The sequence below is a fragment of the Halichoerus grypus genome, chromosome 8, assembly GCF_964656455.1.
Source record: "Halichoerus grypus chromosome 8, mHalGry1.hap1.1, whole genome shotgun sequence".
In the NCBI taxonomy this organism is placed as follows: domain Eukaryota; kingdom Metazoa; phylum Chordata; class Mammalia; order Carnivora; family Phocidae; genus Halichoerus; species Halichoerus grypus.
The window spans coordinates 21329939-21355976 of record NC_135719.1 but is presented as its reverse complement, the minus strand read 5'-3'; the positions used below and the strand labels follow the sequence as shown (position 1 = coordinate 21355976).

The 26038-nt window shown below is 36.7% G+C and overlaps 1 long non-coding RNA gene across 3 annotated transcripts; it reads left to right on the top strand.

The window, feature by feature from the left end:
- The first annotated feature begins 1546 nt into the window (after positions 1–1546).
- Positions 1547–13932, top strand: LOC118541384 (uncharacterized). 3 transcript variants are annotated; one of them, XR_013450118.1, is made up of 5 exons: positions 1547–1973; positions 3991–4098; positions 8552–8688; positions 11536–11642; positions 13443–13932. It is a non-coding gene; the product is annotated as an uncharacterized LOC118541384 (long non-coding RNA). The 3 variants fall into 3 exon arrangements; XR_013450117.1 differs by having other exon boundaries at positions 11536–11665; XR_004920088.2 differs by lacking the exon at positions 8552–8688 and having other exon boundaries at positions 11536–11665.
- The last annotated feature ends 12106 nt before the right edge of the window (positions 13933–26038 follow it).

Sequence of the window (26038 nt, the reverse complement as noted above, 5' to 3'; positions counted from 1 at the left end):
ACTTGAGATTCCATATTTCTTTACCTGTGTTTTATTCATAAGTAATAAAACAAGCAAAAAACTAGCAGGAAAAAAATAATTGTAAGAGGGAAAAAAATTAATAACCAAATCACTGGATAACATTCATAGATTGGAAACTCAATTCAGAAGGGAAAGAAAAATGTCCGCTGAATCTTCCGAGTGTCGGGTGTTCATTTACCCTTCACAGTGGAGTTAATACCTCTGAGGTACAATGAAGAAAGTAAGAGCTGTAAATGCTGGAGCTAAGATTGGAAGCTGAGGGTTGTTGTTTGGTTGGCTTTTACCTTAAAGACTGAATTCTCTCTTCTCATGCTGCTGCCCCAAGGGTTGGGTGCATATAACATGGGGCCATGTAATAATCTCGACACCTATGCATCCTACTTAGAAGGACGCCTCTATGAGAATCCTATCTGCATTCTAACAAAAGCAGACCTATCCCAAGACAGGGGTCCCTGTGAGTAGAGGTTCAACTACCAACGTGCACTCCAAACACCAAGGGGTTTTGTTAAAGGCAGATTCTGACTCAGGGGGTTTGGGATGAGGCCTGAGGTTCTGCATTTCTAACAAGTTCCCAAGTGATACCAACCCTGTTGACTCAGAGCTTATGTCTTAATTGCAGGGGGACCATGAGCAGAGTAGAAACTGAAGTGCCTGAAAGGTTTAAGATAAGGAACCCAAGCAACAGACCCTTATGAAAAGTAAAACTTGGTTCCCCTAGGGCAATTCCTTCCATAGATTCTGAAGCCATTTGCAAAGCACATTAACGTGGAGAATACCCTTCAGATTGTCTTTTCTCCTCAGCAGGCTTGGAGTTTCCTATCCACACACAGGTCCACTAAGTTCCACAGCTGTTTTGTTTGGACAGGCTGGTGGTGAAGTCTGAGCTTGCACACAAAGGGCTTATCATCAACAGGGGCCTTTCTCTGACAGCCGTTTTCCTTCCCAGCCACAGGGCTCCGGCCAAAGGGCTTGGTATCAGCAAGCTGTGGTAGATGCCTGGCTTCAAGACCTGTGGGAGTCTGTCTGTCTGTCTTTCTCTCACAAACTCACATCACGTTAAAGATCAGGTTCCTAATTCCATCCTTGTGGTAGAATAAATACAGAATAAGTAGCTTGATACATCTATCAGTTTTGTCCACCAAAGCTGGCGTGGAAGCAGGGACGAAATTATTTCCCATAATGAACCAAGGAATTTCTATAAATCACAAGGAGTAATTTTCAAGTCCCACTGCAAAATCAGCTGCGTGCATATGCGTCCATGACTGAGCCACACGTAGCCCCCCAGCATGAGATGAGACAATATGAAATCAGGATTAGGTATGAGAGTGCCACATCTAGTAGAACCGATAAAAATCAGGGTCGTTGTCAGCTGGGTAAATGGGAGAGCAAAAGGCGCCTTCAGCGGCTTCCTTTGGGGAAGGGCTGTTTTGTGCTGGTGAACTGCGCCCCCTGGTGGGCCCGGAGTTGATATGTTTGTGATTCCCTTCCGCAGAGAACAAACGCGCTCTGGAGAGAATCCGGCAGTTTCAGGTACACAGAGAGATCCTTCAGGAAAAAGCTAACTTTCAGAGCACCAAAACCAAATTGTAGGGTGAGCTCGGCCCCCCGCCTGATTTTGAGCACGGCCCTCCCGCAAGGTACAAAGGGTCTGTCCTCCCACACTGTTGGTCTTGTCACACGTGTGCTTATTATTAGGGTTGTTCTGAAATTCTGACTACTGATTTGAGAGATGTGGAAAACCCTCGTGCTGTATTTTATCATCCTCTCCTTTAAAAATAATTCTGGACATTGACACAGGAAGGGTGACCCACAGTTGGGGAGAATATTTTGTTGTAAAATCATCTGTTTCTCTTACTTCCTGTCTGCTTACCTCCTGTCTCTGAAGTGGTCGTGTGGACTGCGGTTAATTTATGTCTAGGTCTCTGTTCTCCATACGTGTTCTCAAGATAAAGGTAAGTTTTATGATTTTTCGAGGATCATGTTTCTAGCAATATTATATATTTCAGGGGCAAGATAGAGAGTTTATGTTGTTGTTTTCCTGAAGGATGCTTGCTGTATGCCCTGACATGCACCGGCAGGAGATTTTGCAGGTCAGGCAGAGATGAGACTCGATGGCAACTCTTTCACTCTTTGGAACATTCTGCAACGAATCACATTGCAGCCTCCGTCCAAACAGTTTATAAGCTAAATAAGGAGGTATTTTAAATATTTATTTAACAAGACATATTTTAAATAACCTACATATGTAAATAGAGCGTTCTTAGCCTGTACATTATTGCCAGGTCGATTCTCATGTTCTGATATATAATTAATTACCGGTTTATTCCTCTGTAAACCGAAGCAGGGAATAAATCAGCGATGCCAGGTCACTGGTGTCAGCAAAAATTGTAATACCCTCTTGTCAGTGGGTCTGTGCAAGGGGAAATGAGACTGCATAAGATCTAGGGTGGTGGTGTGCCAAACTGTGTCCAAAAGGCAAGTTTTTTTTTAATCCCAATTTAGTTGCTTTATCCTGATGTCTAGACTTTTTCTGTGTGCCACGTAGGTGGGCGTGGGATGCACATTTTCTAGTTTAAAACAAACTCAGAAAGCATATGCAGTGTCATCTATGAATTTTATAGGGTAGAGTCACTTAAAGCAAATGCATACCATGAGCATTTCAAGCAGCATTGCTATATTTAGAAGCAAGAACAACACACATATCAATAAATTGGGTAATTTGTTGGTAGTTGAAAATTTGAATCTTTTTAATGCCTCAGCAAAGTCTGCAAATCTATTTTTAATTTTTTGAGAAATATATATGTATGTATTATATAGACATATATATTTTTTTCTCCACTCAAAATAAATGTCTATCTTTTAAACTTTTCCACTGAAAATCTCTAAGGGACAGAAGCGTTAAACATAAAATTTGTCATGAATATAAAGAGAACTCTCCTGGGCATAAAAATTAAACAAAAATATGGCATCTTTTCTTCTTAGATTTACTTTCTGAGGATGAAAGATGAGTAATCATCTCAAGTATCTCAGCAAATCTTTGGTCTGGGTCAGCGATGAGACAATCACGTTTCATTTAAACATAAGGCACATGGCTTACCAACAACCCAACCCAGAGTTCCGATTTCTAATTCTGTGTATTAGCTTGCCAACTTGATTCCAGCCAGTGGATTAGCAATATTAATTATCTTGGCACATGGCCAAAACATCTGGAAAATTTAGTGTGAGAATCATTGAAAATAATTTGTTCGTGCCATCATGATAAACCAACCCATTGGTTAACTGACCTTTTCACCATCACCCCGTCGTCCTGCCACATGTTAAAACATTCTGTATTAAATTTGCATTAGATCCTTTTGCCATTCTGCATTGGGAAGAAGCATTAAGTCTGTGAAAAAAATAAGTACCAGCAACAACAAAATAGATTGAATTTTGTGGTTGGGATGATCATCAGATGCATTCTTAGAGGCATTCTTAGATTCCTTCACTTATGGTATTATTTTGGGGCTTAGAATAAGAGCACTTTTTGAAGTTTATAGGTCCAGGGAGATGTAAATTAGTCTTAACAGCTTCTGAACTAAGTGCTGTTATGCAGTTATATAAAGAGGGAAATTAAAGGTTAAAAATTGCTGATCCACCATCTACCAGGTTCTCCCTATAGCTTCACGAGGTGTCCGGGGCAATAATTATGTTAGTGCAAAAACAGGACTCAGAATTACTTCTTTAGGCTCTTGGTAAATTTTTAGTTTTGCCATAACTAATATGTTAGTTTTTAAAAATGAAAATGTTGATTAAGATTAAGCTTCTATATCAGTATGGAAAAAGAATTTTCCCCTAAAGATAAATGGTGGCAATACAATAATTAGATTGTCTTCTCATTAAATAGTATTATGATCATTACTTTTGTTCTTTTTCAAAATCCTGTGAAATGTAGAGTACACCTACTTTTTTTTCTCTTCCTGCTATGTACAGAGAAAATTCTGGAAATTATATATAAAAAAAAATATAAGAAGGCTCAAAAAGTTGAAGAGAGGAAGGCAGACCAGCCAGGGATCTCAAGACCCAAGGAATGACACGATGGTGAGTTTTCGGAGTTTTTGTTTTTCCTCACATATATTAGGCCTGGAGTTAAAAAAGCCAACAACTCAAAAATAGTAATAGACACTGACAAGAGGAGACCCAATGGAAGCCTGTTTTCTCTAGCCAAAAGGACCAGGAAAAGGGCAACCTAGCAAACATTTGGACAATAACCATTCTACTCTAGCAAACACCACAAAAAATAACTGGATAATGTCAGACAAGGCTAAGTAGGGAGTTAGGACTTTCATCCCTGCCACAGTAAAGAGCCCCCACCCCTGTGATGTTGGTGGAGGTCATATGCAGAGCAGTAACAAGGCACTCCTACCCATCCAGTACAGGGAAATATCGTTGAAGGTCTAATGGGGAACTGGAACAGCCACGCCCACCCAACAGTAATGAGTAACATTCGCCCTCTCAGATGTCAACAGAAGCCAAGTGGGGAAGCTGAATTTCTACCCCCATCTGGCAGTAATGAAGGAACACATCACCATTCTTCTACCAGAATAGTGTCAGAGGAAGCCAGTTAAAAGAGAAGGTTTAAATAAGATCCAGAGTCTCATAACAGGCTACCCAAATGTTCGGTATTCAATCAAAAATCACTCATCACACCAAGAACAAGGAAGAACCCAAACTGAATGAAAAAAAGACAATAAATATATACTAACATCAAAATAACACAGATGTTAGAATTATCTGACCAAGATTTTAAAGTAGCTATTATAAAAATGTTCCAGTGAGCAACTACAAACATTCTTGAAACTAATGAAAAAAATATTGAGCTTCAACAAAGAAATAGGAAGTCAAAGCAAAAATTAAAAGATATAAAAATGAACCAAATGGAAAATTTTTAAGCTGAAAAAATATACAAAAACAAAAAAACTCAATGTACAGGGTTCAACCACTGAATGAAGAAGACAGTGGGAAATATCAGTGAACTGTAAGATTGCACTATATAAACTGCCTAAAATGAACAGCCAAGAGAAAATAGATTAAAAAGAAAAATGAATAGAACCTCAAGGACCTCTGGGACAATTACAAAAGCTCTAATATTTGCATTACCAGAAGCCTAGAAAGAAAGAATAGGTTAGGCCTAAAAATGTCCTGTAAGAAATAATGGCTGAGATCTCCCTAAAGACATGAACATACAGATTTAAGAAGCTGAGTAAATTCGAAACAAGATAAATTCAAAGAAATACTTACCAAGACACAGCATAGTCAAACTTCTGAGAACTAAAGACAAAAGCAACCTCAAAAGAGTGGGGGAAAAAAAAAAAAAAAAAAAAGATAGCCTTACTTATAGGAGCAAAAATAATTCAAATGACTGGATTTTAAATCAGAAATCAGAGAGGTCACGAGAAAGTGGCACAACATTTTTCAAGGAAAAAACTGTCAACTTCAAATCCAATATTTAGCGAAATATCTTTTAGGAATGAAGGAAAATCAAGATAGTCTCATTTAAAAGAAAACCAAGAAGATATATTGCCTGTAGACCTACCCTAAAACAATGGCTGAGGAAATTCTCTAAACAGAAAGGACATGATAAAAGAAGAAATTTGGGATCTTCACAAAGGAAGAAAAATACAGTAAGCAAAATATGGGTAAATACAATTGGTTTTTCTTCTCTTGATTTTTCTTTTTTTCTTTTTTTTTTTTTTTAAAGATTTTATTTATTTATTTGACAGAGAGAGACACAGCGAGAGAGGCAACACAAGCAGGGGGAGTGGGAGAGGGAGAAGCAGGCTTCCCGCTGAGCAGGGAGCCCGATGCGGGGCTCGATCCCAGGACCCTGGGATCATGACCTGAGTCGAAGGCAGACGCTTAACGACTGAGCCACCCAGGCACCCCTCCTCTTGATTTTTCTAAATTATGTTTGAGAGTTGAAGCAAAAAGTGTAACTGTCTCACGTGGTTCTGATTATATATAGAAGAATTATTTAAGACAACTGTTTTAATAAATGGTGACTTAGTGGTCGGTCTTCTACACTTCACTCACATGGGTAAAAAGACTATAAGGGTAAATTGTGATAATTTATGAATATAAGATGTAATACCTAGGGCAACCATTGAGAAAGTTATGCAAAGAGACACACTCAAAAATGCATAATAAATAAAAATGGAATTACAAAAATGTCAATAACTTATTGGAAAGCAGAACAAATAAAACAAAGGAAAAAGAAAAAAACAGAAAACAAAAAATAAATTGATGCCACACTTAAGCTCTAAAAGATCCCTGATTACATGAAATGTAAAAGGTGTAAATATAACAATTAAAAACAGATTGGTGGATGGATTAAAAAAAAAAACATAACCGAGCTATATGCTGTCTATAAGAAACATCCTTTAAATATAAAGATATAGATAGGTTGAAGTAAAAGGGAGAAAAAAGATGTATCATGTAAACATTAGGCTACTTAGTGATAAAAGGGCCAATACACAAGGTAGACTTGGAATCCTAAACGAGTATTCACCAAATGACAGAGTTAAAAAATATATGAAACATCAACTGATAAAATTGGAAGACAAATAGGTAAATTCACAATTATAATTGGAGAGTTGGATCTCTTTCTTGACACTAATAGAACACCTGAACAGGAAATCACTCAGGGTATAGAAAAACATTATCAACCAAAAGGATCCAATGGACATGTATAGAACCCTTCATGTAACAAGAGCATAATGTGTATTCTTTCCAAGTGCTCACAGAGCATGTACTAAGATGGCCATAAAACAAACCTCAACAAATTGTGGGACAGAGTAAAATAGTGATGAGAAAAATATTTGTTCAGCAACAACCTATTAAGAACATTAAAAGACAAGCCACACACTGGGAAAAAAATTTGCAAAGCACATATCCAACAAATGATTGGTATCTAGAATATATAAAGAACCATCAAAACTCAACAGTTAAAAAATTAGCACAAGAAACAATGTTTTCCATCATTAGCCATTAGAGAGATACAAATTAAAACCACAGTGAGATATAATCACATTCTACACATCTGAATGGCTAAAATAAGCAATAATGAAAATACCAAATGCTGATAAGCATGCAGAGAAACTGGATTGTTCATATATTGCTTATGGGAAAGTAAAATGGTACAATAACTCTGGAAAACAGTTTGACATTTTCTTAAAAAACTAAATATTCAACTACCATATGATCTAGCAGTTGTACTCCTGGGCATTTATATAAGTTTAATAAAAATGTATGTTCACACAAAAACTTGTACATGAATGTTTATAACACATTTATATGCAATAGCCAGCAATTGGATACAATTCAGGTATCCTTCAACGGGTAAATGGTTAAAGAAACTATGGTACATGCATAACAATAAAAAGGAACTAATTGTTAATACATGTGATGATGGCCTGTATGAATCTCCAGAAAATTATAGTGAGTGGCAAAAGTCAATCTCAAAATGTTACATACTGTTTAATTCCATTTATATAACATTATTGAAATAACAAAATTACAGAAATGGAGAACAGAGCAGGTGTTAAGGAGGAGGGAGGGTGGAAGGATGTAGGTGTGGCTACAAAAGGGCAATATGAAGGATTTTCGTGATGGTAGAAATGTTCTGTATCTTTACTGTATCAATGTTAATATCTTGTTTGTTGGGGCACCTGGGTGGGTCAGTCAGTTAAGCATCTGACTCTTGATTTCACCTCAGATCATGATCTCAGGGTCTTGAGCTAGAGCCCTGTGTCAGGCTCTGCACTGGGCATGGAGCCTGCTTAAGATTCTCTCTCTCCCTTTGCCACCCCCCCAATAAATAAATAAATAAAAATAAAATAAATATCCTGCTTGTTACATTGTACTATTATTTTGCAAGATGCTACCATTGGGGGAAACTGGGTAAAGTGTCGCTCTGTATTATTTCTTATAATTGCATGTAAATTGAAAATCATCCTAAAATTAAAAAAATAATTAAAAAAAGTTCTGCATGACTTATAATCAACAGCTCAATTACTGTGGACTTAAATTTAAAAAAAAAATAGACTATGGCACTTGAATCTTCTGCAGTCCCAGACAGGAGTGTTCAGTCACTCTGAGCCTACTTCCCTGTCAGGTAAATAGGAGCAATGTTACCTGCCTATTTATTTCACTATGCGTAGTCAGGATAAAATGACAACATAATAACAATTCTAAAAGTGTTTCCCAACTCTTCAAGTACCACAAGAAAAAGAACTAGTGATCACATGAGTGATCTACTGAGAACATACAGCAATGTTAATGTAGGCTACCAAAGAGATATTTAATTAACAAAGGGATAAATACTCTGCATTTTGAATGGAACTTTTCTATTTTTGGGTATTTGCCCTTGAGACTACATTACTAAAATTTCATTTATTTGTTTATTTCCTCATGTGTTCATTCATTAATTCATTTCATCACTTATTCAACAATGACTTAACACCCACTAATTGTAAGGACCTGCGTTAAACCCTAGGGATAGGAAGATGAGTCAAATATAATCTGGAGAGCCACACATGAGAAGAATAACAATGGGAAAATGGTACATGACAAAAGGGGCATGAAGGTAGCCTGGGAACAGAGGAGGAAGCACTTCACTGTGGAGTCTTCAGGGTACGTAGAGAAAGTGGCATACTCAGATGCCTGCAGGGGCCAAGCATGTAACAAACTCCCGTGGTGTGTAGTGAAGGAACTGTTCTGGCCAAATTTGATGTAACCAATACATAGAAGGGGACTTAGCGTTCTGGAAACCAGGAATATTATGTATAATGATGGTGATACCCTATGGGCTCCACCTACCATGTAGAGCTCACACCTGACCATCTGGTTTATCACCATGTGTACTACAACCCTTCTAGTCCAGGTCTTATTTCTCCTCAGGTCATCATTAGCTTTGTGGACAGACCTCCCCTGACACTGGGACTGAGCACCCTCTTATGTTCTTTTGCATCTTTGGTTATCTTCATGGTACTCTTCATACGCACATATGTACTTACTGGCTCATGTGCTTTTAGTCCCTATTCCCCCTCTAGAAGATCAGCCTATGATGTCAGAGATTCTGCTTCTTTTGTACATCAGTCTGTTCCCACTGCCTATACAAGTATCCGAGTACACAGGAGGCATGAAGTCAGTAAGCTTGAAAATAGATGGAATGGCAAGGGTGAGTCAGGAAGGGTATAACACATTCGAGGAAGTGGATTGAGGGTGGCAACAGGAAATGATCCAGAAAAGTGGAGGAGGCTTTGTAAAGAGTAAGGAGCTAGCATAGTTTTTCTTAAGAAGATGGGGAACTTTAACCATCATTTTTTAAGATTTTATTTATTTGTGAGAGAGAGACAGAGAGAGAGAGAGAGAGAGACCACAAGCAGGGGGAGCTGCAGAGGGAGAAGCAGACTTCCCGCTAAGCAGAGAGCCTGATATGGGGCTCAATCCCAGGATCCTGGGATCATGACCTGAGTGGAAGGTAGACACTTAACTGACTGAGCCACCCAGGCATCCCAACCTTAACCATTTTAAACAAGAGGCTCTCCTCACCAGATTTGTACTTTAGGAAACTCATTCTTACTGTATTTGGGGGAAGAATTACTCCACAATAGGGTGAAAAGGACTAGAAATAGCTGTTAGGAAACTCTTATAATGCAAAAAGTCTGAACAAAGATAGGACATATTTGAACACCATACTATGGAAAAAAGTGGAAACTGAGCCCCACATGGGTTTGTTTTGTCTAATTTAGTGACAGACATAGCTCTGAAAGCGTGGTCACTTGTATTTTAGCCTTTATAATTCACTTTCTCTTTTGCAAAAGCATACATTTGACTCCCAGGCTCACTCTCTATTCTGGTTCAATACAAATTAAGACAGGCTTAAAAAATACAAATTCAAGACTCCATAAACCAAGCAGAGGTCACTTAAGCCTTCAGCAACTCCTTTGGTGCTAGTGCTGTATTTCCTATGTGTGGTATGAGTGATTCTGGGGTCTCTTCCTTTACAACCTTTCCTCACAGACTGTCTGTCCCCCACGTTTATTACCCTCATGTGAAAAAAAAAAAAAAATGCCACATAACATGTGTCTGTTCTAAATCTCTTCCATTTTCCATTTATGCTCCATTGTCCTATAATCTGTTCAAAGCTGAAAATAGAACTAAGGTATGATCTTAGCACAACCCTAGTGATTAATGTTATCACTATTTTTTTTCCCAACTGAATAAGCTCACAATCAATAAGAAAAGATTCATCTGTGAAAGAACCCCCAAAGAGACCTCCGCCCCTTACCCTTCCACCTTCTCTAAACTTGCCCACCCAAGTTCCGCTGAGTCCCTCCCCTCCTCCCCACCATTATTTCAACCCAATCTTACTTTGGTTAAGGAAGTAAATCTAATTAAAGGAGCCCAGGAAATGGAAGCCGTTTTGCGAGTTAAGGACGCTGGATCTGTGTAACTTTCACCAGCGATTGGGCTTACAAGATGGAAAATTCCTTGGGCCGCTAGGCAAAGCACTCTCAATGTTGTTGAAACATCTGGTTTCCTTTGTGTAAAATCCTTTCCACGAGGTGGGCGAAGGTTTTTATTCTAATTGAATTTGTAGTTAATTCCAGATAAAGATGAGTTGCTTTTTGCTGATGCTGTTCAAATCAGGGGTCCCAGCCCCCCTCCTCGGAGCTCCTTTTTACTCAAATGTGATAAAAAGAAGTGGTGGGTTGTTTGGTTTCTGTGAGTCTCCATTTATTTATACGTTTAGGGCAGAAGGACAATTTCTGATGCACTCAATTCCTGACCTGGTCTTTTGAGTCCTGTGTGATAGAGATCGAAGGGCAGACTTCTATGTCTTGAATGCAGTGTTTCTAACCAATTAAACAAGGGCACAGTGGGCTTTGATTTGAAGATGGCTTACCATTCTCCCTGTCAATATTTCTCTGGTGTTAGCAATTTGTTTAAGCTCCTAAACCATTTAAAAGAAACTAAGGGGTCAAGCTGTCCAGTATTTGCTGCAATATTTCTTAAACAAATTAATATGTGGATAAGCAAAATAAATATAAGGCATACAAGTCTCCCAGGGCCTTTTGCCATGCCACCTACTTGACGGCCTTCTTCCTGTAACAGTGGCCTTTGGGAGACAATGTGTTCCTTGAGTTTACATTTTGGATATTATGCAATAAAGGAAGACTATTAAATTATAATTAGTTTCTTTTCCAACCACCCCTGGTAAGTGAATACATCGTCCCAGCCCTTCTCTCTCCCTCCTGTAGAACTTCATTTGGGATTGTAGAGTAGAAACTAAAACCAGGACCTAAAATCAGAAGTCAGAGTAAGCACCACAAAAAATAGGCTTTCCATAGCTTATCAGGTAGCCTGAAATCTATCACTGTTCCCTTTTGGGTTGCTTATCAAAGCCAATTTTTCAATATATATATATATATATATTTTTTTTTTTTTTTTTTTTTTTTTTTTTTTTTTCTGGAGGCTTTGGACCTAGAAGAAGGCACCCACTTCTTTTTCTAGAAGTGGGGTAGAGACATCAATCAAAAGCCACGGACACAGACATTAAAGTAATTTTGGCATTTTCAGAGGTACTGATACTGATGAACTCTTGGTAAGGTTTTCTGTTCTTCTAACGCTTAGACCCAAAGCCTAAAATTTTACTCTTCCTCTTTATGGGATCTGCACTGATTCTTCCAGCTGAGTTAGTTGTCTTCCATCTGGACCTTTTAAGATGTGGCATGGACACTTATCATTGCACTTTTTAAAATCCATTCACACTCTAAAGCCCTCTGCTGTTTATCTGAGCAATTCATGGGCAGGAGAAATATGACTAATTAATTCCTAAAATTTAGTAGATACTCAATAAGTGATGTTTTTTAGTTAATGAACTCAAATAGTTATAGAAGATTTAATAGGGAAAAGTGCATTTCTCTCTTTTTTTTTTTTTTTTAATTTTATTTATTTATTTGAGAGAGAGAATGAGATACAGAGAGCATGAGAGGGGGGAGGGTCAGAGGGAGAAGCAGACTCCCCGCCGAGCAGGGAGCCCGATGTGGGACTCGATCCTGGGACTCCGGGATCATGACCTGAGCCGAAGGCAGTCGCTTAACCAACTGAGCCACCCAGGCGCCCCAAGTGCATTTCTCTTTATTTGGCCAAAGTTGCAAGCTATCACTTGCAATAATGAGAAATGTTGGCTTTTGTAGGTAAAATTACAGGAAGAAAAGAAACCGCTATCTCAGGGTAAGAGTAGATTGATTTCAATTTTTCTCTAATATAAATAATACTGTAATGAACACCCATGGAAATAAATTTTTGAGTGCGTCTCAGGTTATATTTATAATGTTAATTTCATGGCCAAAGGATATAAATCTCACTTTTCCATATTCTTACTAACTTTGCCTATTGTAATCAAGTTTATTGATAATTGATAGATGAAAGTGATATCTCCATTTTGTTTTATGTTATATATAAATACATATCATATTATACATATAAATGTTTTATATTTATGTTTTATATATATACATACATACAATTCTGGGGAGGATTATTGGCCCCAATTCTTTTTTTTAATTTTATTTTATTAGGTTATGTTAATCACCATACATTACATCATTAGTTTTTGATGTAGTGTTCCATGATTCATTGTTTGCGTATAACACCCAGTGCTCCATGCAGAACGTGCCCTCCTCAATACCCATCACCAGGCTAACCCATCCCCCCACCCCCCTCCCCTCTAGAACCCTCAGTTTGTTTCTCGGAGTCCATAGTCTCTCATGGTTCGTCTCCCCCTCCGATTTCCCCCCCTTCATTTTTCCCTTCCTACTATCTTCTTCTTCTTCTTTTTTTTTTTTTTTTTTTAACATATAATGTATTATTTGTTTCAGAGGTACAGGTCTGTGATTCAACAGTCTTACACAATTCACAGCACTCACCTTAGCACATACCATCCCCAGTGTCTATCACCCAGTCACCCCATCCCTCCCACCCCACCCCCCACTCCAGCAACCCTCAGTTTGTTTCCTGAGATTAAGAATTCCTCATATCAGTGAGGTCATATGATACATGTCCTTCTCTGATTGACTTATTTAGCTTAGCATAACACCCTCCAGTTCCATCCATGTCATCGCAAATGGCAAGATTTCGTGTTTTTTGATGGCTGCATAATATTCCATAAAGAAGATGTGGCCCCAATTCTTGATCCGACCTATACCCCTAGTCTGCTATATACCTTTGCAATGCACTTTCACAAAAGGTAGAATATACTTCCCTTCCTTTGGCTTTGGACTTTGCAGTGTGACTTCCTTTGGTCTATGTGAAGTTAGAAGATATGAGGCAAGAAAGATTTGAAATGACATTTTGGGGCTGGTTATGCTTCCTTGTAGTTACACCATCCTCAGAAGAGGCAGATGGCCCGCCTGACCTGTTGGTCCCAAGAAGAGGATGGGCCACACGTGGGGTAAGCCTACCCCAGCAAACATTTAACATGAAGCCAAACCATCCTAGCTGACTCAGAAAGCCATGAACAAAAAATAAATGTTTATTGCTGCAGACCACTGAAAGTTTGAGATTTGTTATGCAGCAGGAGTTGACTGCTACATATATCTGACATGAGCCTGTTACTGGGCATATACAACCGTAAGCAAGAACATAACACGGCTGCTTATAATGCATTGGGAGAAAAGTATACAATATAAACAACATTATTAATATATATGATATCAGTTGATTTTTTGATTTGATGAAAAGAAAATCAATAAAGAATAGAAAATGGCATGTGAGAGGTACATCTTTGATTGCTAATAAAGTTGAATATTTTGTATTTTCCTTTCTCAAATTTGCCTCAATGTGATTTTTGAATTTTTCTTTAGAGTATTCATCCTTCTCTAATTTTTAATTATTTTTATCTGTTACTTATATTTATGTATTAAATATTTACATACATTGGCTATTGTAAATGTTGCAAATACTTTTCCTAATTTGATTAAGATTTTATATTTTGTTAAATAGAAATTCCTTAAGTTGTAACTTAACAGTCTTTTGTTCTATGCTTTGCTGCATGTTTAGAAAATTTTTGCGTTTCACTTTTTACATTTAACCTAAATTGCCAGTGATTTATTTTGGTATATAATGCAGGGGAGGATATTAACTCTACCCCCAACCCTGCCAAAAGTTTTCATTAACAATGTTTAATGAATTCAACATTCCCCAGTTGAAGTAAAATGTTGCTACTCTCTATGTAACAGAAATCAGGTGACCTGCATTTTTATTGTTGTATAATATCTAGCCAGTAATATCCCTCCTTGATGATATGAAATGATATTAAGAATTATGTATGAAATTACTTTCAGTGAAAAAAGCAGGTAATGTATGTAACACAATATGCTCCTATGTCCTTATGCCCCTAATTCTATAAAATCAATACGTATGCATAAACACATGTGAGGAAGATGAAAGAAAAATTCAAAATATTACGGACATGTAATTCTGAGTGGATAAAAAGATAATGGATACATTTTATTTCTTTTTCACTGTTTTCTATGTTTTCCAAATTATCTACAGTAGACATATAATACTGCTATAATTAGAAAGAAAAACAGTTTATGAATATTTTTTAAAAAAGCTAAAACAAGACTCCAATAACTTGAAAAGTTCTATTAACTAGAAGTTCACATTTATTTGTTTGTGCTTTAGATAAAAGAACAAATCATTTGTTGATTTTTAAAAAATTGATTACTGGAAACTTCATTCAGCTTGCCCTTAGCCTATTTCCTTCCCTCTTTCTTTGGAAAGTCATCTCCCAGTTACCTTACTGCTATTCTTAGAAGTGAAGTTGATTTTTTACCTTAAGTTTAGATAATTCCCAATATCTTCCAAGACATGAGGCAGGACTAAATGTACCTGTCTAAGGGGAATTCTACTCCTTGATTAGAGAAATAAATTTATGTTAATATTCCTATTCCCCTTCTAGAGAGGTTTTCTGTAGACACAGAGAGAACTTCTATACTTGAAGGGAAGTTGAGCTCCATGGCTTCTGAGGATCCATCCAGTCCTGAAGTTGGATAATTCTTAAATTATCAAGAGAATGTATAGAGTGGGCCAGGGGCTCAGGGGCTCACTCTTGAGGGGAAATTTGAATCTGGGAAAAGATGTGTTTACAAAGTGGGGGAGAACACTTGGCCCCCTTGCTCCATCCCAGGTACACATCTTGACACATCTGAGGTTAGGAAGTAATAAGAAATAAGAATTAACTATAGCCTCTCCTGCCACATGTCAAAGTTAATTCTACTTCAAATGAGTCTTAATTACACCAGTGAAGTTTAGGGTTTAACAGAACCTGTTCACTGAAACTGTAACTTTCATTATAAGGACTAAGAAAGATGTAAAATCAAGTTCACTTTAAATGTGGTGAACTTAATTTGAAGCTGTAATATTAATAGTTGAGGCAAAAAACTCTACATCTCTCTTGTAGAGTGGTTGGCTCATTGGCATTTCCTATCTGTGAAAATACTTACCCTAGGGAAAACCAAGATCTTCAAAAAGATATTAGGCTCTGATTTTCTGAACTTCATGTACTCAATTCTTGTCCTCATTTTTTTCAAATTTATTCTTTCTGTGGAGGATATACAACTTAGCAACCTTGTAAACTATTGTTTTTTTTTCTATGACTAGAAATCACCAATTTAAAAAAATTGGTATTGAAATATAGTTGGCATACGGTGTTGTATTGGTTTCAGGTGGACAATATAGTGATTTAACAATTCTATACATTACACAGTGCTTACCACGGTAGGTGTAGTTACTAGCTACATACAACATTATTACAATATTACTGACTATATTCAGTATACTTTTCATCCCCATGACTTATTTTCTACCCGGAAGTTTGTACCTCTGAATATCTTCACCCATTTTACCCATCTCCCACCTACCGTGCATCCAGCAACTACCAGTTTGTTCTCTGTATGTATTTGTTTAGATTTCACATATAAGTGAAATCATATGGTATTTGTCTTTCTCTGACTTATTTCACTTAGCATGATACCCTATAGGTCCATTCATGTTGTCACAAATGGCAAGATTTCATTCCTTTTTTATGACTAATATTCCATTGTATACATACATAACACTTCTTCTTTATGCATTCATCTATTAATGGACCCTTAGGTTGCTTCCATATTTTGGCTATTATAAATAATACTGCAATAAACATAGGTTTGGATATATCTTTTCACTTTAGTGTTTTTGTTTTCTTTGGGTAAATACCCAGTAGTGGAATTACTGAATCATATGGTATTTCCATTTTTAATTTTTCAAGGAACCCCCATACTGTGTTCCACAGTGGTTGCACCATTTACATCCTCACCAACAGAGCATGAGGGTTCCCTTTTCTCCACATCCTCACCACCACCTGTTATTCCTTGCCTTTTTGATACTAGTCATTCCGACAGGTGTAAGGTGGTATCTCATCATTTCCTTGATGACTAGTGATGTTGAGCATATTTTCATGTGTCTGTTGGCCATTCCATCTTCTTGGAAAAATGCCTCTTCAGGTCATCTGACCATTTGTTAATCAGATATTTTTTGTGTGTGTGTGTTGAGTTGTATGAGTTTTCTTAATATATTTTGGATATTAACCCCTTATCAGATCTAACATTTGCAATATCTTCTCCCATTTAATAGGTTTCTTTTTGTTTTGTTTTGTTTCATTGGTGGTTTTCTTTGTCATGCAAAACCTTTTTAGTTTGGTGTAACCCCAATAGTGTATTTTTGCTTTTGTTTCCCTCACCTGAGGAAACATATCCAAAAAAATGTTGCTAAGGCTGATGTTGAAGAGATTACTGCCTATGTCTTGAGTACTCTCTTCATTACTATAGCTTTATAGTTAAGTCTTTCTAGTAAGCCTTATAGTGTGTCAGGTAATATTAGTTCTCCAACTTTGTTCTTCTCCTTCAATATTGTTTTGGCTATTTTGAGTCTTTACCCCTCCATATAAAGTTTAAAATCAATTTGTTAATATCCACTAATACCTTGCTGGGATTTTAATTAGAATTACAATAAATCTATAGATCCATTTGGGAGGAATTAGAATCTTGACAATACCACATTTGAAGTATTCTAAATTCTAGTCTAGTCTATTCTAAATTCTAAATCTAGTGTTCTTATCTGTAAATATGGAATATGTCACCATTTATTTAGCTATTTTTTTATTTCATTCACCAAAGTTTTATGGTTTTCTTCATATACATCTTGTATATATTTTTATGATTTATACCTAAGAATTTCATTTTGGGGGGTACTAATGTCATTGATATTGTCTTTTTAAGTTCTAAAGAACTAACCAGTAGTTCATTATTTGTATATAGGAAAGCAGTTGGCTTTTATATCATGCAAAGCCACTATAATTGTTTATTAGTTCCATGAGGGTTTTTGCTGTTGTTGTTGATTCTTTTGGATTTTCTAGATAGGCAATAATGTCATCTGTGAACAAAGCTAGTTTTATGTCTCCCTTCCCAATCTGTATATTATTATTTCCTTTTCTTGCCTTACTGCATTAGCAAAGATTTCTACTATGATGTCAGAAAGGAGCGGTGAAAGTATATATCTTTGTCTTATATCTAATCTTAGCAGAAAAGCTTTCAGTTTCTGACCATTAAGTAAGATGTTAGCTGTAGATTTCTTCTGTAATCTTTATCAAGTTGAGAATGTTCCTTTCCTTTCTATTTTTATTTTACTTAAACTTTTTGTCATGAATGAGTGCTGCATTTTGTCAAATGCTCCTTCTACATCTGTTGATATAATCATGTGATTTTATTTTTAATCTGTTAATGTGAATGGATTACAAAATTGATTTTCTATTTTGAACTAGTTTTTTATATCTGGGATAAACCTTACTTGGTTGTGGTGTATAACTCCTTTTATACCTTTTTAAATTTGAATTTGCTAATGTTTTGTTTAGGATTTTTGCATCCATGATCATAAGAAATATTGGTCATTAGTTTTTTTTTTCTTGTATGTCTTTTTCTGGCTTTGGTATTAGGACAATAGTGCCCTCACAGATGAGTTAAGAAGTATTACCTCTTCTGTCCCCTGAAAAGATTGTAAAGAATTGGTGTAATATCTTCCTTAAATATTTGGTAGAATTCACCAGTGAGCCCATCTGGACATTGTGTTTTCTGTTTGGGAAGGTTATTAATTATTGATTCAATTTTTAAAATAAGTTTAGGTCTATTCAGATAATCTATTTCTTCCTGAGTGAATTTTGGCAGAATGTGTTTTTCAAGGAATCAGTTTACTTTTTCTAGGTTATCAAACCAATGTGTTTTGAAATCCTCACAAACAGTAAATTCATTAGGTTAATATTTTTATTTAGGAGAACTCTGCTGAACTGCAAAAATATAAAACATGACTTGGGTAAATATGCTATTATCATGTAGTGATATCTGTACAGTTATAGAGATTGGATAATTATCATATTGAAAAGAGAGGAAGAATAGAGAATGGGAAATAAAACTGTCACAAATGATGCATCGTGGTAAAAATTCAGAAGTAAATACATTAGCCAATAGGGCTGAGCTGGCAGTGACTAGGGAAATAGAAAGTCACTGGAAAGGGCAAAGCACTAAGTGGATTGCTCTAGAAGTTACTGAAGTCAGACTTCACTTTTGTGGATTCTATACTAGCAAGAAAACAGACTTTTTGAGATTAGAGTGGGTTTCACCCTGTGGGCTTGAGCAAGTCCTAACTTCCCTGAGCATTTGTTTTTTCATGGGGATATTATTCACAGTAGAGATATCAAGGGGCTGATAAGAAATTCGGATAAGGAAATGTGTTAAGTGATACTCTAGACCTGATATTGTACACACCATTCAGTAATGCTGTGATGGAATATTCATCTATGAAATGAAACAAGAGAGGACAAAGGAGATTTGTGTAGACTCATAGTGACCAACTTAAAAAAAAAAGTTACATTAGTTTATCTCCTGAGTTGTATTTTCCAAAATGGGAGAAGGCAAAGCCTCTGTTCTACTGAAATCCTCAGGACATACTTTGCGTATGATAGATTGTAAATTTGTAATTGTCTTATCAAACTTGTAGCTGGAGAGAGAGTTTGTCCCACCTGCCTGCATATCCCATTGGACAAATGAAAGGCTCCCTTCTTTCTCTTTGATGTGGTTAATTCCCCAAACCATTGGTGATTGCAGGACCTTTCTGAAGAAAAGCACTCCTTGAGTAGGAAAGCAGCAGTAATGTTTTTAAGTATGTTCTAGCTCCTTAGATTTAAGGGACAACAACAACAATAAAATGATTGTAAGAAAAAATCAAATAAGAATTTTCAAACTTTTGTTTTAGGAAACACATGGTGACTGATCATTGATGTTCTCTGAATGAGCTATCAGTAGGGGCAAAGAAGATAATACAGAGCTGCCTAAATTCAACCTAACATTAAATTTAGCAGCAAATATAGGGCAGTTAAAACTCCAGGCAGTCATTTCTTAATCTTTACAGATATCTATTCCTTTAAGGGGTTTTGCTTATGTTATTTCTGACTTTTTTTTTAAAGTTAGTGTTTTTCTTTTGAAATAATTAAAGGGAAAGGAAGTCTAAAGAGAGACTGAGTGACATCCAATATTCCCTAATACCCTCTTGTTGCTTTAGGTGATTGGTATACTTAATTAAGGAGGGGCCTGGATCTATCATCAACCAGGGCCTGACCTGGGGGTGGGAAGGAGTGAGGTGTAACCTGACCGAGCCCAGGTGTGTGCCTGCAGGTCACACACTGGGAAAACATGTGGCCCCAACAAGCCTTTCCCAAGTCTGGCCATGCCTTTAACCATTTCAGGTCTTCTCAAATGTCTACATTCTCTCATGCTTAGACCATGTCAACATGCTTTCCTCTACATTAAGATTTTCAAGTTCGAAAAGGAAGTGCATAAGGTTAAGAGACTTGTTTAAGGCTGTAAAGTTCGTGGCAAGGAATAGAACTCATCTCATCAGACTGCTGGTCACTACTTTGTATGCTACATAAAGCACAGTGGCCCTTAAGCATACCCTCGCTAATCCACACAAAGTCTAGTTATTTAAAAAATGTTTTATTCTTCTAGAGCATAGCATTACCTTTTTTCTTCCTTCCTTCTTTGCTCCCTCTCTCCTTCCTTTCTTCTCTCTATCCTTCCCTTTCCTTTTTTCTTCCTTCCTTCCTTCTTTCCCTCCCTCCCTCTCTCTCTTCTCTCTTCTTTTTTCTTTTCTCTTCTTTTTTTCTCTCTCTCTTTCTTCCTTCCTTCCCCCCTTCCTTCCTTCCTTCTCTCTCTCCCTCTCTCTCTTCTCTCTCTTTTATCCTCTCTTCTCTTCTCTTCTTTCCTTCCTTCCTTCCTACCTCCACTCCTTCCTTTCCTTCTTTCCATCCATCTATCTATCTACCTGTCCATGTCACAGGTCAACAGACTACTGCGCTCCAAAAAACCTGGTCCTTGTGCATCTATATGTTTTCCTTAAGGAAAACAGTGGCAGATGAGCTTTGTTCCTTGTAAATTTTCCTATCCTGTAAGAGGTATTTATTGATAGAAAAACTCTGGATAGATGGGGGAAGCTCCAAAACCCTGTACACAAATAGCATTATTGGGAAAATAAATTTAAGTGTCCTCCTGCGGACAATCCTATTATAAATTGTCCATGAACTACAAGATATAATACTTACAGACAAAAAAATATTAAAAAAATAAATCATCTTACTTGACATCAAAAGAGAATGTGCTATTTTGAATAAATACCTACATTTGGTTATTTAAATGGTTTACATTTCTTTTCTTTCTTTTTTTTCTGTAATTCTATTTATTAAAAGCACTTTAAAACTGATAACACATTTGCCTGAATTTACAAATAGAGTCAACTGAATTTATATTGAAGGTTATCTTCATTGTGAGGACAGGTAAAATAATTTTTCTTCACTTTGTACCTTAAACCCATGGACTATATTGATTGATGTCCTTTCAAAATGTCGTGTGGGTGTCTGCTTCAGAGCCATTGAAGTACAGACACCCATTTGGGCAAATCCCACTTGAACTCCAATGGACCGCTTTATGCTAGCACAATCAGGCAGAACGATTTTATGCTGAGGCCAGAAGTTCTAGTTCCTCTTCTTGGGACGTGAGGTAAGGGTGTGTGTGCAGTAGCCTGAATGTGGACACTTAGATCACAAGGCCTCAGTTGCAAATTCACTTGCTATATATGACATTTGGGCAAATTAATCAACCCTTAAGAGCCTCAATTCATATGTAAATTTAAAATAAACACTCAACAAAGTTGCTGATAGTAGTAAATGCTCATGAAGTAAATGATCCCGTTTAACACCAGTATCAGTAGATGTTCAATTAATAAATTCTTTGCCCTTCTCTTTTGTGATGTCAGAACAGCTGTTGTTCACCTTTGGAAGCTCAATCTCTACTGCAGTCCTCATTCCACTGTTCCTTTTCTGCACACTGCCTTTCTTTTATCTTTCCTCCTTTTCATGTAGAAGTTTGCTTCCTTTCGCCCTCCAAAGTTCTTTTCCATAGAAAGCAACAGCCAATTGGAATGTTCTGCTCCTTCTGATCCGTGAGCTGATTAATTAGCACTTTGACTCAGCCACTTCTTTTTATGTTTGTATCCTCACTGACTTCTCAAAGGATCTATTTGAGCATTTCTGGTGGTCAATAGCTTCTCCTATACCCTCATTCAAAAGCTCCACCACTCCTAAACATGTATACACACTCTTTATTTTAAGACTTGGAATTTTTCCATATGCTTGTGGGCCCCCAGACAACCAAATTATATTTATAGTTAGGTGATCTGTAGTTAGGTTGTGGGCTTATGATCCTGTGATAAGGACTACTATCAAGTGGACAAAGGTAGTGGACAAGGCTACTGTTTCTTTCCTTTCTCCACTATTTTGTTCTGACCTTCTAAGCCCAAACTGGAATGCCAGGATCAGAACTCCAGAAATGCTAAAGTCTCACTCCAAATTTTCTATGTCACATCTTTTTACATATAACCTTGAACAACATTTTCTTTTTTTTTTTTTTAAGATTTTATTTATTTATTTGACAGAGAGAGAGAGAGAGAGCACAAGCAGGGCAAGCAGCAGACAGAGGGAGAGGGAGAAGCAGGCTCCCCGCAAAGCAGGGAGCCTGACATGGGGCTCAATTCCAGGACCCTGAGATCATGACCTGAGTTGAAGGCAGATGCTTAACTGACTGAGACACCCAGGTGCCCTGAACAACATTTTATCACTAGCTCCTGTCCTTTTAAGTTGGAAAATGCATGATTGCAAAACCATTTCATATCTTTGCTTCACGTTTTTATTTTTTACTATTTTTTTTTCCTTTTGCCTGTAAACCAAGGGTCTAAGATTTTATTTCTACATTTTCAAGTTTTTTGGTAAATAAAACAGAAAATTTGATCAATTATTAACATTACTCAACTACATATTACCAGACATATAGTTTAGTTATTTACATTTTTGGTCTCTAAAAATACTAGTGTAGCAGTATGTGTTTGTTAGTAAGAAGTAGTTAGTTAGTATACTAGTACAGCTGTATGTGTCGGGAAGAGACATGTTATGATAAGTAAGTCTGCAAAAATGATAGGATAAATAAAGTTTAGGCTGATTTGGGGGGAAAAAATGCATTACCCAAACTGGTAGTCCCCAAAACTCTTTTTTTGGTCGAGACTCTCGTGGAGCTGTTACCCTAAAGAAAGCACTTGGAGAAATACTGGATATACAAATGAGTGTGCAAACCTCAAGCATTATCATCTGACACATAAGTATAGTTCTAAAGTCAATTTATTTATTTATTTTCAAGATTTTATTCATTTCCTGAAACTATGTGGCCATAGCTCTGGGACTGAACCATTCCCAATGCGGTAACTATGTGCAACAACACGCGTTTCACTGACATACACAAATCATTATTTATTTGAATGCTATGCTATCAGCGTATTGTTACTTCCACAGTAAACTACAAAAAATTCAGTAACATCCATTGTGACAAGTCTACAATTTTTATCTAAAATTCAAATTTGCATGTTCAATTTAATGTGCATATGTCTTTAACTCTGTTAGGTCAGCTGTTTTTCCACTTTAAATTAATACAAAGATATAAAAGAGGAGATTGGATTATGTGACACTGTAGAGTCCGTACTTGCTTGATCTAAAAGCCCCCAATTCCATAGCATTGAGAAACCTTTCCAATCAGCTCAGAGGAACTAAAAAAGAATACTTGAGAGAAAGTTTCAGAAAGAGAGAGAGAGATGAAAGGGAGGAAGAAAGAAAAAGAAAGAAAAAAAGAGAAAGAAAGAAGAAAGAAAGAAAGAAAGAAAGAAAGAAAGAAAGAAAGAAAGAAAGAAAGAAAGAAAGAAAAAAGAAAGAAAGAAAGAAAGAAAGGGAAAGAAGATAAGGAAGGAAGGAAGGAAGGAAGGAAGGAAGGAAGGAAGGAAGGAAGGAAGGAAGGAAGGAAGGGCGAGGGAGGGAGGGAGGAAAATCAACATTATTTGGAGAAAAGGATCTTTACATGATATCAAAGCTATGAATTGCTCTCTTTTAGCTAGGGAGACACAGATTATTAAAATGAGCAATGTTTTTACCTTTCCAAAAATTTGATAGTGAGTATTCCAAACTGTAGTAGACATCATTTATTTTTGTCTGCCCACCATTGATTTATTCCTAATCTGTCTGGTAGCAACACCTTGATTTTTCTTTGAAGAACTGCCCAGCTGTACTGCATACAGTCCAAGAGTAGTGAAGGATTGGTGTCTGTTCTTCCTTGCCCAAAGAGTGGGCAGTGGCTATACTAATAAGATTCTCTGTCTCAGGAATTTAAATCTTAGTATAGAGAACCTGTATAGAAAGCAAGAGCTGATTGTTCTGTAGAAAGTACCATAAAGAGACTGCTCGTCCGTTCTCAGGCCATTGATTGACACATCATAGATGACCTTCCCTACTTTGCTTTGATGGTATTTCAAGAATCTAGTTATAGAATCTATTGGGTCATTCATATGCCCCAGTTCTGTCATCTCAAATGAATCATGACTGCAACAACCAATCAAATGAACAGCCCCTTCCTGGCTTTATTTCAGCTTCTGTGCCTACTTAGTCCTATAAATACAACCTGGCCATGCTCTACCCTACATAATATTCGCTAAATACCTCAGTCTCTAGACTGATAAAATTTTGCCACTTCCATTTTACTCTCGTCCCATGAAAACAATGATTTAGTCTTTTTACTGAGATTTTATCTGATAAATAAAAATATGTCAATAGAACCCCCCTCCAATAAAAAATGTTATGTAACTGTCAGTTTATGGGATACAAAGCTAAATTATGGAGAAGAAAATCAGCCATGAATGGTAAGGATACTTGAAGTAATATGTGTATATAATAATGGCAGACATAGAGGAAGTTTGCAGATTAGGTTCAGTAAAACACATTCCTACCCCTGACTTCAGAAGTGAAACTGAAAGTAAAAATTGAAAAGAGCAGGTTAATGTGTTGATGGAAGGATTGGCAAACTATAGCCCACAGGCTCAGATGTAATCCCACAATTGCCCCAAATATATTCTTTCTTTCCCACAGGCAATCACTTCTGCCCATTTTTGTTAAAATTCTAGAAGTTCTTGCCTTCAAATTATTAAATAATGTTATTTCTGTTTCTATTTCTTCATTTAGCTGCTTGAAATTCAGCTATTGAATTCCCATTATGATAGATGAGGATTTCATGTATCCAACTTAGTTTATCTTTCTGTGGTTCTTTTAATATAATTAAACCTCTATATCTTTTTCTACCTACTTCCTCCTTTTACCTTTCAATATCTGTCAGACCTAATATTATTTCTAATTTATTAATATTAATAACATAATTCTATTATATTCTGAAATCATTTCAGACTATTTTTCCAAGTGAAAAGCTTTTTCAGAAGGTATGACCTAACTTGAATACATACATTTATGTGTCATAAAATAGTCAACTGTTTACTTACTATATTTAATTTAGTAAATTAGTGATAGAAGAATCTATGAATGTTACATAGACATCTTATTAATTTAGAAAAATTTTTCCTACTTTTATGTTTCTATGGAGCAATTTTTTTTTCAAAAGTGTGTTCCAGAATCATCGTTGTTTCCATCTTGTTTCAGATATATTTTTTGAATCCATACATGCTGTTGCTGTAATTTTATCCCCAACTGCAAACTATCAATTCCAATTTGTGGTTTAATGTAGAAGAGAAATTCTTGATCTCCACAATACAACCAATTGCTTTATTGCTTTTTAAAATAATCTCTATTTATTTCTTTTTAAAGATTTTTTCTTGAAAGAGAGAGAGAGAACAGTGCATGCAGGAGCAGTTGGATGGGACAGAGGGAGAGGGAGAGGATCTTAAGCAGGCTCCATGCTCAGTACAGAGCTGGACGTGGGGCTCGATCTCACGACCCTGAGATCATTAACTGAGATGAAATCAAAAAGTTGGATGCTTAAACAACTGAGCCACCCAGGCGCCCCTAAAATGATCTTCAAAAGGTATGTTTGTAGGGCGCCTGGGTGGCTCAGTTGGTTGGGCGACTGCCTTCGGCTCAGGTCATGATCCTGGAGTCCCGGGATCGAGTCCCGCATCGGGCTCCCTGCTCAGCAGGGAGTCTGCTTCTCCCTCTGACCCTCCCCCCTCTCATGTGCTCTCTCTCTCTCCTCTCATCCTCTCTCAAATAAATAAAATCTTTAAAAAAAAAAAAAAAAAAAAAGGTATGTTTGTAGCAACTTTCATCACTTGCAGGTGTGAGGTCTAGGAATGGTGACCAAATCTGTGTGAAATTTCTTTGTTTCTATTATTACTAACATGATATTTCATATAATAATAATAATAATAATAATGATATAATGGTTCTCTTTCTTCCTCTTCTTCTCTTCCCCTTCTCCCTACTCCTCCTCCTTCCCCTTCTGTCTTTTTAGGT